Consider the following 12790-nt stretch of genomic DNA (forward strand, 5'->3'; position numbering starts at 1 on the left):
ATATTGAAATGACTCCGATTAAGCGAATAAGACTTTAAAAAAATCCCGGTTTTGGACCTAACTTTCGATAGGGAATTTTATTAAAGTACTGCCTATGTTGTTAATTCATTAAACAGTTAATACAATAAATTTTAACTTTGTCTTTGTGAACTTTGGTTCGCAACATACGCCACAGATGGCAGCACCGTGGTTACTCATTTCCGTTCCATGCGACTTCCGTTCCATTCACAAAATCACTCCTGCCAAATGACGAATACCGAGAGATTAGATGTTACGCATGAAAATTAAAATCAAAACTCGTCACATATCAGTCTGTGGCTACACGTTATCAAGGAGTCGTAGATGCAGTGGCGGTCCTGTGCCGCAGGGTTGGCAGCTCTGTACCCGACCCGCTAGTTTTGGTTTGGTTTTTTTCAATTAAACCCAGTCTTTAACCTACTTGGATTTTTTCAATATTAATATTAATAAAAATTCACTTACAAAAATTAACATGTTTAACAATTCAACATAAATAACAAGTATTTACATTACAGATGCACACTAAAGTGCAAAAACAGGCTGTTTCATATTATTATAACTTACCCCTTATAAATTCTTACGAGTAATAGATAAATAATATTTTTAAAAAACTTAGACTGTTAAAAACTAAACAGAAGGTTTTCTATAGACTTGATATTAACAAGTTTGTATAGTTTGGGAAAACAAAATAAACCTACTATAATGAGGATTATTAAAACAGCGGGTTTTATAAAAAAAATTGTATGGGTTTATTTTTTCTTTAAAAAAAAGGCCTGTGTTTGCGCCAACCCTGCCTATAGGAGGGGCGATGGAAGCGATCACTCCCACCCAATTTTTTTTTACATAACCACCCTTAGATCTTGAAAAAAACGTAGGGATGAAAAATAATCCACTCCAGGCCGTAAATGACCTTCGCAAACTTCGGTTAAGTTTTTTAAGATTTTAATTTGGATAGAATATTGGTAAACATCCTGAATTAATTTTTTATGTGTTTTTATGTGATGAAAGTATCTTTATTTATTGAATTAGTTATTTAAAATTCAAATAAATCCATAATTTCGGATTAAGTATTTTCAGTACGTCATAAATACTTTAAAAAAGTTTTTTAAGGGGCTATTTTTATACATATATTCAGAATTTCGTATTTTGAATTTTAATTAGGAGGTATTCCAAACTAGCCATAACCCCCGGGCGATCCACCCCTGTGTAGATGTACTAATATCGTCATATATTTACGGGCACAGGGTTTTCTCCCGTCAAACATGAATGAACTACAAGGATCATCTTATAACATCAACAAAGAAAAACCTTAAACAATTCGTTAAGTCTGCAGGAGAATGTCTCTTCTTCCCGCGTGCGTGTTTCGTCTGTATGTAACGGAACTTGGAACCAGGAAGTTGGATTTAAGATGTTGTTTTGGACATACTCTATTATTTCTCATTCCACTGTGTGTAATAATAAACCTCAATAACAGACAAGAAAGATAAATATGGATTCAGAAAACAAGTCAAAATCAGGCGATGTGTGTGTGTATGTATGTATGTGTGTATATATATACATACATATATGTATATATTGTCACGTGCACCTAGCCGGTGCCACCGCCATTTCTGTCACGATCCACTTTCAGAGGGGGGAGAGAATCGTAGCTCTTTACATAGAAACAACTCGCTTGGCATCAACTAGTCTTAACTTCATAAAATACTTTACTGTACCTAGGATCATAGGTTCGTCATCCCGTACAGGATGTCTGGTGAGAGCTGAACTAAGGAGATTTTGCAAAATAACATAATACTTAATTAAAATTATTTTATTCTTAAAGTCAAATACTCAACATCATTTTAAAGAACATTTAAATAGCGGGATTACAATTTAAAACAATAATCTCTTTACTTCCTTAACGATTGAACGAACGACCTTACAAGAGAGAGAATGAGAGAACTTCACTAAACACTTCCCTAGTCCTTCCGAATACCTCAAATCATAATTAATACTTAAAATTAAAACAAAGATAAGTCCATACTCACATTTTCCGAAAAGCCTTTCTTGATCGATTACTTTAAAAAAATAACGTAGGGGCCTCTCCTGCCCTTGAAATCCCGAACGAACATTACATTTTAAAAACTATGACGCGTGACCCCTGACGAGGGCCATAGCCTCCGCCCGAAAGCTTGACGACTACATTATGACCTAACTTAAATTAAACGACTCGTGGCCTCTGGCGTCGACCATAGCTTCCGCCCGAAAGCTTGAATTCCTATATCACGAACGAACTAACAACTCGTGACCACAGGTGAGACGCATAGCCTCCGCCTGAGTGAGCCCCGAGTCACCACTCACTTGCGCTTAAATTCGCGCGCCCTGCCGCGCCTACCATAACAAAAGCTCGTTATTGAAGTCAAATTTACTAAACAACTAACTAGAACATCTGGGAAGACTACCCCCCCTCTACCCCAATGTGCAGGCCACACCGCGCGGCTTGTTACGACAGCGCGCCCCAGTAACTGCGGCCCGTGGCTGCGCCAGCGCGCGGCCAAACAAACAAACAAAATTCTGCAAGCCCGCAGCGCGCCGCGCCGGCCCCGTGCCCCAATTACATGGTCACGCCACTTGCGCTGACGAGTGAACAGAGCAGCCAGCCCAGAGTCCCGTCAGTAAAGTCCCTAAATTTGATTTCAACAACCCTGCAAAATTTCAACCCGCGACATAACCCTCCCCTCACAGAGCTCGAGCCCCATCGAGCTACCTCAAAATTACAAATTGTCTTTTTCCATTAAACCATAACTATAAATTCCTCATTTCACAAAAATAATAATTTTCTTAGTTCCTTGCTGTCTGAACATACATCTAGATTCTGCATAAGATTTATTTTAAAACAACAAGTATTCATAAAATTAAATGTAAAACTTTTATCTGGTTTGTTCTCACAGGAACCTTCAGAGGCTCGAGTTCTCAATTCTAAAAAAATTGTTCTGTTAGTGAAGCTCTCTTTACAAATTAAATTACTGTTCTTAGTTTCTCAGTATTCGTTAAACAATGTGCAAATTCTTGATAATTATTATTATTATTTTTTTTTCGGTTTCCGTTTATTACCATACTTCTTTCGTTCTTCAAAAAAAATTAAGTGTCCTTACAGTGTTTCAATTAATTAAACTCTTATCTCGTGAAGGTTGGTGCAACTCCTCGAAGTCAGTGTTGTCGAGAAGAGTAGCTCCCTGGGCTGGCCATCAGCAAACACCACTCAACTCCAACAGCTACTGGACTGGCTTCCAGGGCAGCTCACAACTTCTCCCCACATCTGCTTCGGAGTTGTGCCATCCTCATCACGAACAGATTACAATTCTGAAACATCATCAACAGGCATTACCATCACGCCTGACAAATACAAAACTAACTACTAAACTGCAATCGATGGGCAAGGATGCAAACACACAAAAAAATAAAATTAATTAATACAACTGCTAACATAAAGTATCCCACCCTTAGCATAATCTAATCAGGCAAATAATTTGATAGGAAAAACTTAAGGAAGGGAAACATGACCTCCAATGATTTTCCCTAACTCTTGAGTCTTGATCTTCTCTATACAGCAAATAGTCCCCACGAAGTAACTGGGTTGAAGGTCAGTTCACATGACCCACCCATAACCTCTTCTACTCTTCTTTTCTTCTGGGGGCAACCACAATGCCCACCAATCTCTCTCCATGGTGCCGAACCAGCTATCCCATGAGAGTAAACAACGTAGTCAATAGAAGCGCAGAGGGGAAACACCAATCTCTGGCTTGTCGAGTCATAAAACTGCTTTATCTTCTTCTTCTTCTGAGTAAAAATATCTGACTAACCTTGCTTCTATTCTTCCAAACAGTAAAAGTTCATCAGGTATCTTCATGAAAGAAACATTCTAACTAATAATTCTTCATTTTTCTTCTTCTTTATTTCTGTTAGTTGTAATAGAAGGCCATGTTAGGGAGGTTATAGGGAAAAAGAGTGGCCAATTCCCACCCCATCACCCACCTAGATCATGACTAATTAACTTTTAAACTTTCTATTTCAAACAAATAAAAAAAAACATTTTTTTTTTTATTCAAACTTTTAAACTATAATTACTTTTACTTCATAACCTCAAAAGCTAATCAATAATTCTAAATGAAATTGTGATTTACTGCATCCTTGTTCCATCCGATCTGTTTGTTTATAACCTTTCTTGTAAAGTATAAAATTTTCAAACATTACTAATTCAAAAAAAAATTAAATTCTGGTGTCCTTTGAGTTACAATTAACTTTACTATTTCTTAGCTTGAAATAATTTAAGTTTTCAGAACTATTTCATTGTCTAATTCACAACACTTAAAAATCAACTCAAAACAACAAATCATCAAAATCAATAAGATCATCTGACCTACCTATCAGTACTGTGAACTTGAACTGTTCGTACACATTTATAATAAGCTATTGTATTTAAATTCCAACCTAAATAAGGTTTAAAAAAAACTACTAATCCCTCTGTAAATTAAGAAAATTAACTTTAAAAATTAAACTTAAGGTATTAGTTCTTTTTGACAGCTACCACAACTCACTAGTTCCATTACATTACTATAACCTAAAAAGTTCTGTAAATAATGTTTATAACAAAAAAAAACTCCAGTTACTGTCTTCCATAAAAAAAAATAAAACTTTACATGACCTTATTAATCTCCACTTGTAAGTCCATGGCTGCCAGCTTTCTCTTCTCTTGAATCTTCAGTCTTGGCTCTTGTTTCAGTGATCTTGTATCTTGTCTCTCGAACTCTTGTCATCTTGTAAACTGGACTGCTGCTCAGCTCATCTTAAGGAATCTGTAACAGTTTCAAAAATACATGTTAATTTAAATTACATAATTCCTGTTCTTTGGTCCTAAAAAAAAATTGTATTATTAGTACACATTACCCTGAAACAACATTATTATTCATTGTTTATTACTTAAAAAAAATGCTTTACCATAAAATACTTTTTTGTTCTTTTCATTAGGCCTATTTATTTTCCTTCTTCTTAATTAAATTCTGCTTCAAATGTTAATCTTAACTTAAGACCTACCATATATTTATTATTCATTACCTACATTATTTATGTTACCCTAAAATTCCCATAAGTTTCTAATACTTCCTATCAAAGACATTCTCTCTAAAAAAAAATTTACTTGTGACTCTTAACTTAACAAACTTAAAAAAAACTTTTACACTAGACTTAACTTATTATTCATTCTTAGTTACTAAATTTCTATATGTAAACTTTAGTACTTACAAACAAAAACTGCCTATTTCTCTCTACCTCTTAATCTCTTTCAATTATTACAATAATAATGTTACCTTGCATCTTTAAACTTTCTTCTAAATTAATTTAGTAAAATTCAATTTCACATTAGGCAAGTACACTAACTCTCTACAGCAATGTTTCTCATTTCCCTCCTTCCTAACTGAATCCAATCTTACTTAACCTCCAGGGAATTTACCTCACAAAATAACCAAAAATTTCACTGTAGTGCCTATCTGCTATAGGCCCACTACACAGGGGGCTCTCACCCCACCAACAAACTTCATTGAAATGGTACCCTATCCCATACAGGATAGCCACTTCGGTACTACCATGGGGAACTCCTGCCCCAAACTACTCACAACTCTCAGGATTCTCCTAACCCTTAATTCACGTAGCCAGCCCATCTCCTATGGTCTGCGCTACAATTCCCTTTCTTCCCAGGGACACAACGCCTCACCTTAGGGTCCCTCGCCCTAATGAAAACATTAATTTTGTCTCTCTGTTCCCTTGGAGTAAATTCCCTCTACACACAAAAACTATCCTTCCCACTTTTCTCAATGCTTATCGATTTTATAGTGTACCTCCTTAATAATGTTTACAAATCCCAAAAAAATATTTTTAAAACCGAGGTAGAATTTAACTAACAAAAACATAAACAACTTACAACGAAACACTTCTAGCCTATACATCATACACTTCTTAAAATAAATTACTTACATACTGAAAGTTCCTCTTCTCCTAAAACACACTTAAATTTAAATTTATTTAACCAATAGTCTATTTTCTTATCGCTAAGTTACCGTACAGCTGATCAAAACAAGGTCACGGCCTGTCCACGTCTCCGTATGAGCCCGTGACGTCACCGAATTCCATCAGGTGCGCCAACCCTCGCTTGCGGTTCCTCCGTTCTCCGCTAGGTCTCAGCACCTCCCCGTCACGTGTTCACTCTGCCACGTCCACTGACGTGTCGTTCTGAAACAACTCTCAACATTTTTCTAATTAAAACAAAACATCACTATAAATTCTATAACTCTCTTTTACATAAACTCTCGTTTTCTCTTTAATTCCTTTCTAACGTTTATCCTTCCCTCGACTGATTTAATTCGTACGTCTCGTCTCCTACGCGCACGAAAACAAAACAAACTTCTCTTGAAAATAATTCCTATTTACGACAAAAAACTTTATTTTAAATTATAATTCTCTTAACCTACAATCTTAAAATGAACTTCAATTAAATTAAACCACTTGCATTATCTCTAATAAGCATTTAACTTATAACGTATTCTCCTCACGTAATAATCCCCGATATAAATCTACAATAAATTCAACGACTTAAAACAACTTATCACTATAAACTTTATCCTTACAAGTATCCTCAAATAAACATCTGTTACGTCAAAAAAAAAAATCTCAAAGACTTCCTCCACTATAGACTAAAATTCCGTAATCCTCTCCTCAAGTAAACTCTTAATAACCTGCTATCAGAAGCTGAAACTAACTTAATAATAAACATAAAAATCTACCTCTCTCTCTCTCCAGAAATAGAACCTACCCGGCGCCTCCACCATTTCTGTCACGTGCACCTAGCCGGTGCCACCGCCATTTCTGTCACGATCCACTTTCAGAGGGGGGAGAGAATCGTAGCTCTTTACATAGAAACAACTCGCTTGGCATCAACTAGTCTTAACTTCATAAAATACTTTACTGTACCTAGGATCATAGGTTCGTCATCCCGTACAGGATGTCTGGTGAGAGCTGAACTAAGGAGATTTTGCAAAATAACATAATACTTAATTAAAATTATTTTATTCTTAAAGTCAAATACTCAACATCATTTTAAAGAACATTTAAATAGCGGGATTACAATTTAAAACAATAATCTCTTTACTTCCTTAACGATTGAACGAACGACCTTACAAGAGAGAGAATGAGAGAACTTCACTAAACACTTCCCTAGTCCTTCCGAATACCTCAAATCATAATTAATACTTAAAATTAAAACAAAGATAAGTCCATACTCACATTTTCCGAAAAGCCTTTCTTGATCGATTACTTTAAAAAAATAACGTAGGGGCCTCTCCTGCCCTTGAAATCCCGAACGAACATTACATTTTAAAAACTATGACGCGTGACCCCTGACGAGGGCCATAGCCTCCGCCCGAAAGCTTGACGACTACATTATGACCTAACTTAAATTAAACGACTCGTGGCCTCTGGCGTCGACCATAGCTTCCGCCCGAAAGCTTGAATTCCTATATCACGAACGAACTAACAACTCGTGACCACAGGTGAGACGCATAGCCTCCGCCTGAGTGAGCCCCGAGTCACCAATCACTTGCGCTTAAATTCGCGCGCCCTGCCGCGCCTACCATAACAAAAGCTCGTTATTGAAGTCAAATTTACTAAACAACTAACTAGAACATCTGGGAAGACTACCCCCCCTCTACCCCAATGTGCAGGCCACACCGCGCGGCTTGTTACGACAGCGCGCCCCAGTAACTGCGGCCCGTGGCTGCGCCAGCGCGCGGCCAAACAAACAAACAAAATTCTGCAAGCCCGCAGCGCGCCGCGCCGGCCCCGTGCCCCAATTACATGGTCACGCCACTTGCGCTGACGAGTGAACAGAGCAGCCAGCCCAGAGTCCCGTCAGTAAAGTCCCTAAATTTGATTTCAACAACCCTGCAAAATTTCAACCCGCGACAATATAACATACATTCATATATGTATACATACATACATACACACACACACACATCGCCTGATTTTGGCTTGTTTTCTGAGTGCATATTTATCTTTCTTGTCTGTTATTGAGGTTTATTATTACACACACACACACACACACACACACATATATATATATATATATATATATATATATATATATATATATATATAATATTACAGCACAGACCGACACAGTGGGCTAACAACGATGAGATAGTAACAGGGACAGTAAATAAAGACGAAAAAAAATCTTAGACAACACAACGACAAACAGAATAATCCATATATTATATTAAACAGATAAAATGGACAACAGAGCAATGGCGTCTGTCTAAAACAATATCTTAGATCAATATTACACACGGCAAGAACAGTTCGAAAAACGTATAGGAAATTGGAATACGAAAATCTAGTTGTCTGTAATCTATAATTTCGAAGGACACTTCGTATAGTTCTGCCGCTGAAATGTATGTACGTGAATGTACTATTTTCTTCTTCTTATGTATAAAAATGAATTTCTGTGTGTTCGTCTTCTATGCGCTCACGCACCGTTCATCCGACTGATTGAAATATTGCACACTTCACCTTCGAAACAATGGGAAGGTCACTGTCTAAGTTAGATTATGGTAAAACCAGTCCTTAAAGCAGAATTTAATTCATTATAAAATTCCGCCATTGTATTGATAACTCATCGTTCATCCGATCTCTGTGAAATTTTGCACGCTTGACCTTTGAAACCATGGAGGTATTAATTAGTCTATGGAGTGGTTGTCTGTTCTGAAGTTGAACTCGCTAGGAAGAATCGTAAAGATGCCATCATGTAGTAAATATTGCTTAAAAAAATAAACATAATACCAACCATCTGCAATAAATTAGGGTTAACCTTCATTTATTGTTTAGCTATGAAGAAGGAAAAAGGGGGAGGGTGTGTGTGTTAGATGTCGTTCTCATTTTGACTTTAAGTATTAACATGGCAAAGATCTTACCTCCATGTTTAAAACAAGAGGAAGGTCACTGTTCAGGTGAGATTACGATAACACCAACCCTTAAAGAAAAAATTAAGGTGGTGCGCGAGTGGTAGCGGATAATTACCAGTAAGTACTTTGTGTCAGTTCCTCTTTTCTATGGTCCGAATGATAATTGTGGCGTGCGAGTCAAGAGAAAGATAAAGAGGAAAAGAGATATAGATATAGAGATAGAAATATAGACAGAGTGATGGAGTGAGAGGGATGGAGATAGATACAGAGAGTGATAGAGAAATATAAAGTAATGTAGAGTGATGTATGTATATAGATAGATTTACAGAGTGGAATAGGAATAGAGAGATATACAGAGAGGTATAGTAATATATATATATATATAGAGTGATATGTATGTATAGATTAAGAGAAATATATTCAGAGATGAGATGGATACAGTGGGTACCTATGGAGAGAGATAAAAGAAAAAAAGGTTAAGAGATATAGAGAATTATACAGCTATATATATATACCTATACATAGAGATATGAGAATACATATATAGAGTTACAGTGAGATAGAGATATAGAGAGATGTTTATGTATGTGTGTACAAACTTGAAAAAAATAACAAAAAAAATATTAAAAAATCCATTGCAACGCATGCCGGACATTAGCTAGTTAATAATAAAAGAGTACTCTTGCAAGTTGCAAGCACACAGCCGCCGGTGAGAAGGGGGGATGGAGCGACGCCCACAGCTCATCCGTGCAGACACCACTGTGAGCGTAGCCCTGAAAGTTTGATTTTTGTTTGGGGGGGGGGGGGGGGGGAGAGGACTTGCAGAGATTGATGGCAGGTGTGAGGTGTCGGTGATGCCACGGGAAGAGAAGTAGTAAGGGGGGAGAAAGAGAGAGAAATCGGGCGTGTAACGGGGCCCCCACAACTTCCAATCTCGCTTCCTCCCTGTGGGTACTTCGCAAAACTTACCGAAGACGCGAAGGTTTTTTTTTTTAGTTTAGTTTTAGTTCGGCGGCAACCGTCGTGATAAAATACGATAATGGAGAGTTGATCGGCTGTAGCACCGCTTTCAACTTCCCGTATTTTCCTTCTCCTTCGCATCTCCCCCTCCCCGGTCCCTCATGAGTTCAAATATACATATATATATATCTCTTTGTATCCCTTCTACGACCAAACTTTAGCACTTATATGGATCCCGTGACATTACCTCGAGAAGAAGACCCATACAGTCCTCGGACATCTTGTGATGTTTCGTTCTTCAGTCATAAAATAGCTGCATTTGTTTCAAAGTTTTCTTTATATTTTCTATTTTAAATAGCTACCTGTAGACCGTATCATTTCGCGGCCCTACTGAAATTGTATCTACAAAAAAGACTTGAAACCATATTTTGTTCGGGATTCTCACAAAATAAAAAAAATAATTAAATAATTTTTTACGGCAAAAAAATGTCATACAAGAAATTCATTCAAAACTGCACAAAACGTTATCTCATTTCAACTAGGGTTGAAATATGAATTGGCCTTTAAATATCTTTAACCATTAAATAAAGACTCATGGAATTGATAAAAAATTATTTTTAAACAGGAAACAGTAGGTATATCATGGATTAAATTTAAATAAAGAACGGAAACTTGTAATCATGTGGAAGCAAGGTAATTAAGTGGAAAAGTTTGAAAATGGAAGACGCCATCTTTATTACAACAATTTTAATGCCGATAAATTTTCGGCCTTTTAATTTTTTACACTTTGGATTCCTTAAATCATAGTGTGTGATTAAATGGCATGCCTGAAGTTAATAGTGACAGGCAGCTGCAGATAGTTTCCGTGTAAAGTAATTGGCGTGATGTATAAAGTTCCTTTTTGGGAATGACTTACGACTGTAATCAGGGGTGCCCACAAGGGGGGGGTAACGACGCAGACTGCGTCATTAAAATTTCAGGGGGGGGGGGTTGTGGTTAAAAAACGAGAAAAATGTATATATTATTTACATAATTATAGATTCTAATGTGAAAATACGTTTCTGGTGCTTTGATAATTGAAAGGGATCTTGTAAATCAAATTGGCAACCCCGCACTTTCCTCAACAAAAGCAGTTTGGCATCTGTCGGTTCAGGATGGAAATATTACCTGATATGACCAAAATTGTTATTAGAAAATCAGTTTTAATGAATTATAATTTAAATATATTTTATTAAAATATAATACTAAAAAGTATAATATTATAAAATCATTGAGTAAATAATTGAGAAAATGGCATAACAAATTTCGGGGGGGGGGGGGGGGCGCATCATTAGGTTAGGGGGGTGAGTCATAGTGTTTGGGGGGGGGGGGGGTGGGCACCTCTGCTGTAATAATAATAGTAATATAAACTATTTCAATGTGTTTGAAAATCTCTTAATGTGTGATTTCTGTCTTTACAAAGGTAAATTTTTAATATTAAACGCTATAAAATTTGACGGAATAAAAACTGTTGAAAACAATATAGCGTCTTTCGGCTCTTAGCTCTACTTGTTGAGGGGCCCGCTAAGTCAGGGGTGTATTTGTGTTAGTGAGGCGGGATGCTCGCTTATGCTTCTGTAGCGTTATCTCATCTGGAATGGCGGGCAGTCTTCTCGTCGTGTATGGGACAACTGTGAAATTATATGGCGTAAAATTATATGGCAGAGAAATGAAGATAAAGGTGTACTGCAAATCTTTTGAGTACTTTGAAGAATCTGTACCGGCTTTTTCATGCTTAAAAATTGTTTTAAGAAAAACGCGAGTTAACCATTTTCTCTCTTTTAAAAATATAGTTAAAGAAACTAAATATGGAAGCAATTTCTCATCAGCTTTCAGTTTGCATTTAAATACATTTCGTTACCAGACGCCATTCTGATATCTTGAGCCGTTTTCAAAACCCGCCATTTACAAACCGCTTACGAATATTATTTAAGAGCCTGTGCACTTGTCCATACAAGTTTCGTTTTGTGATCTTCGTCTTTGCGTGTATTTTTTGAACAGTGGAATGGAAAAAAAAAGAAGCTAAAACGGGTGTTTTCACGGAGATTTTAGGCATGGTAAATTCTAAACTTAGCAGGCCTGGGTATTGTTAAGTGGTAAAGGGAAATGAAAGAAGCTTCTAATTTTAATATTAAGGCATAATAGTTAAGGTGACCGCTACGAGTGCCACAGAGGCGCGTGTCGGACGTGTAAGACAGCCCGCCAGGTCGGCGCCGGTGCAGCTGGGAGGCAGGGCGTGTGACGTGCGAACCAGCGCTCGGGCGCCCGGCAGGTTTTCCCGCTGACTGGACTCCGCCCAGCTACCCTCGTCGCACCACCTCCGAGCTGCTCTGCCGTCGCCGCTGCTGAGGATCCGCCGAGGCGGGCCGGGTGCTCGCACTGGTTCGTTGCACGAGTCACAGCCGCAGCCAGACAGACAGCGCGGGCTGGTACTGCTTCCACGGGGGGATCACCACCCGTGTTTCTCCACCTGCGGGGGCGTAGCCAGGGGGGGGGGGTAGGGGTTCAAACCTCCTCCCCCCCCCCTTAGCACCAAATCTTTAATTAATTTCTTATTCTTCACTCAAACAAATTTCATATTAAAATTAATAAAAATTTTACCATTACAATATTTAAATTTAACTACCGAAAACTGCTAAAATAGCACTATTTTACACCTTAAAATCCAAATTTTCCCGGGGGAGGACCCCCGGACCACCCGCTTTAATACGGGGGGGCCATGCTTCTTAAAACCCCTCATACACAAATCCTGGCTACGCCACTGCCACCTGCGCTTGGCA

At 37.7% G+C, this 12790-nt stretch overlaps 1 protein-coding gene and 1 long non-coding RNA gene across 2 annotated transcripts in view; one reads left to right on the forward strand and one right to left on the reverse strand.

Annotated features, from left to right (window-relative positions):
* Positions 1 to 12790, forward strand: part of LOC134541232 (low-density lipoprotein receptor-related protein 2) — a 574163-nt gene that overhangs the window by 150737 nt on the left and 410636 nt on the right. The window lies entirely within an intron of this gene.
* LOC134541433 (uncharacterized) lies at positions 1814 to 8013 on the reverse strand. The gene is made up of 2 exons (XR_010076637.1): positions 6028 to 8013; positions 1814 to 4853 (listed from the first exon to the last, which is right to left on the reverse strand). It is a non-coding gene; the product is annotated as an uncharacterized LOC134541433 (long non-coding RNA).

Source organism: Bacillus rossius, chromosome 1, assembly GCF_032445375.1.
Source record: "Bacillus rossius redtenbacheri isolate Brsri chromosome 1, Brsri_v3, whole genome shotgun sequence".
Lineage (NCBI taxonomy): Eukaryota > Metazoa > Arthropoda > Insecta > Phasmatodea > Bacillidae > Bacillus > Bacillus rossius.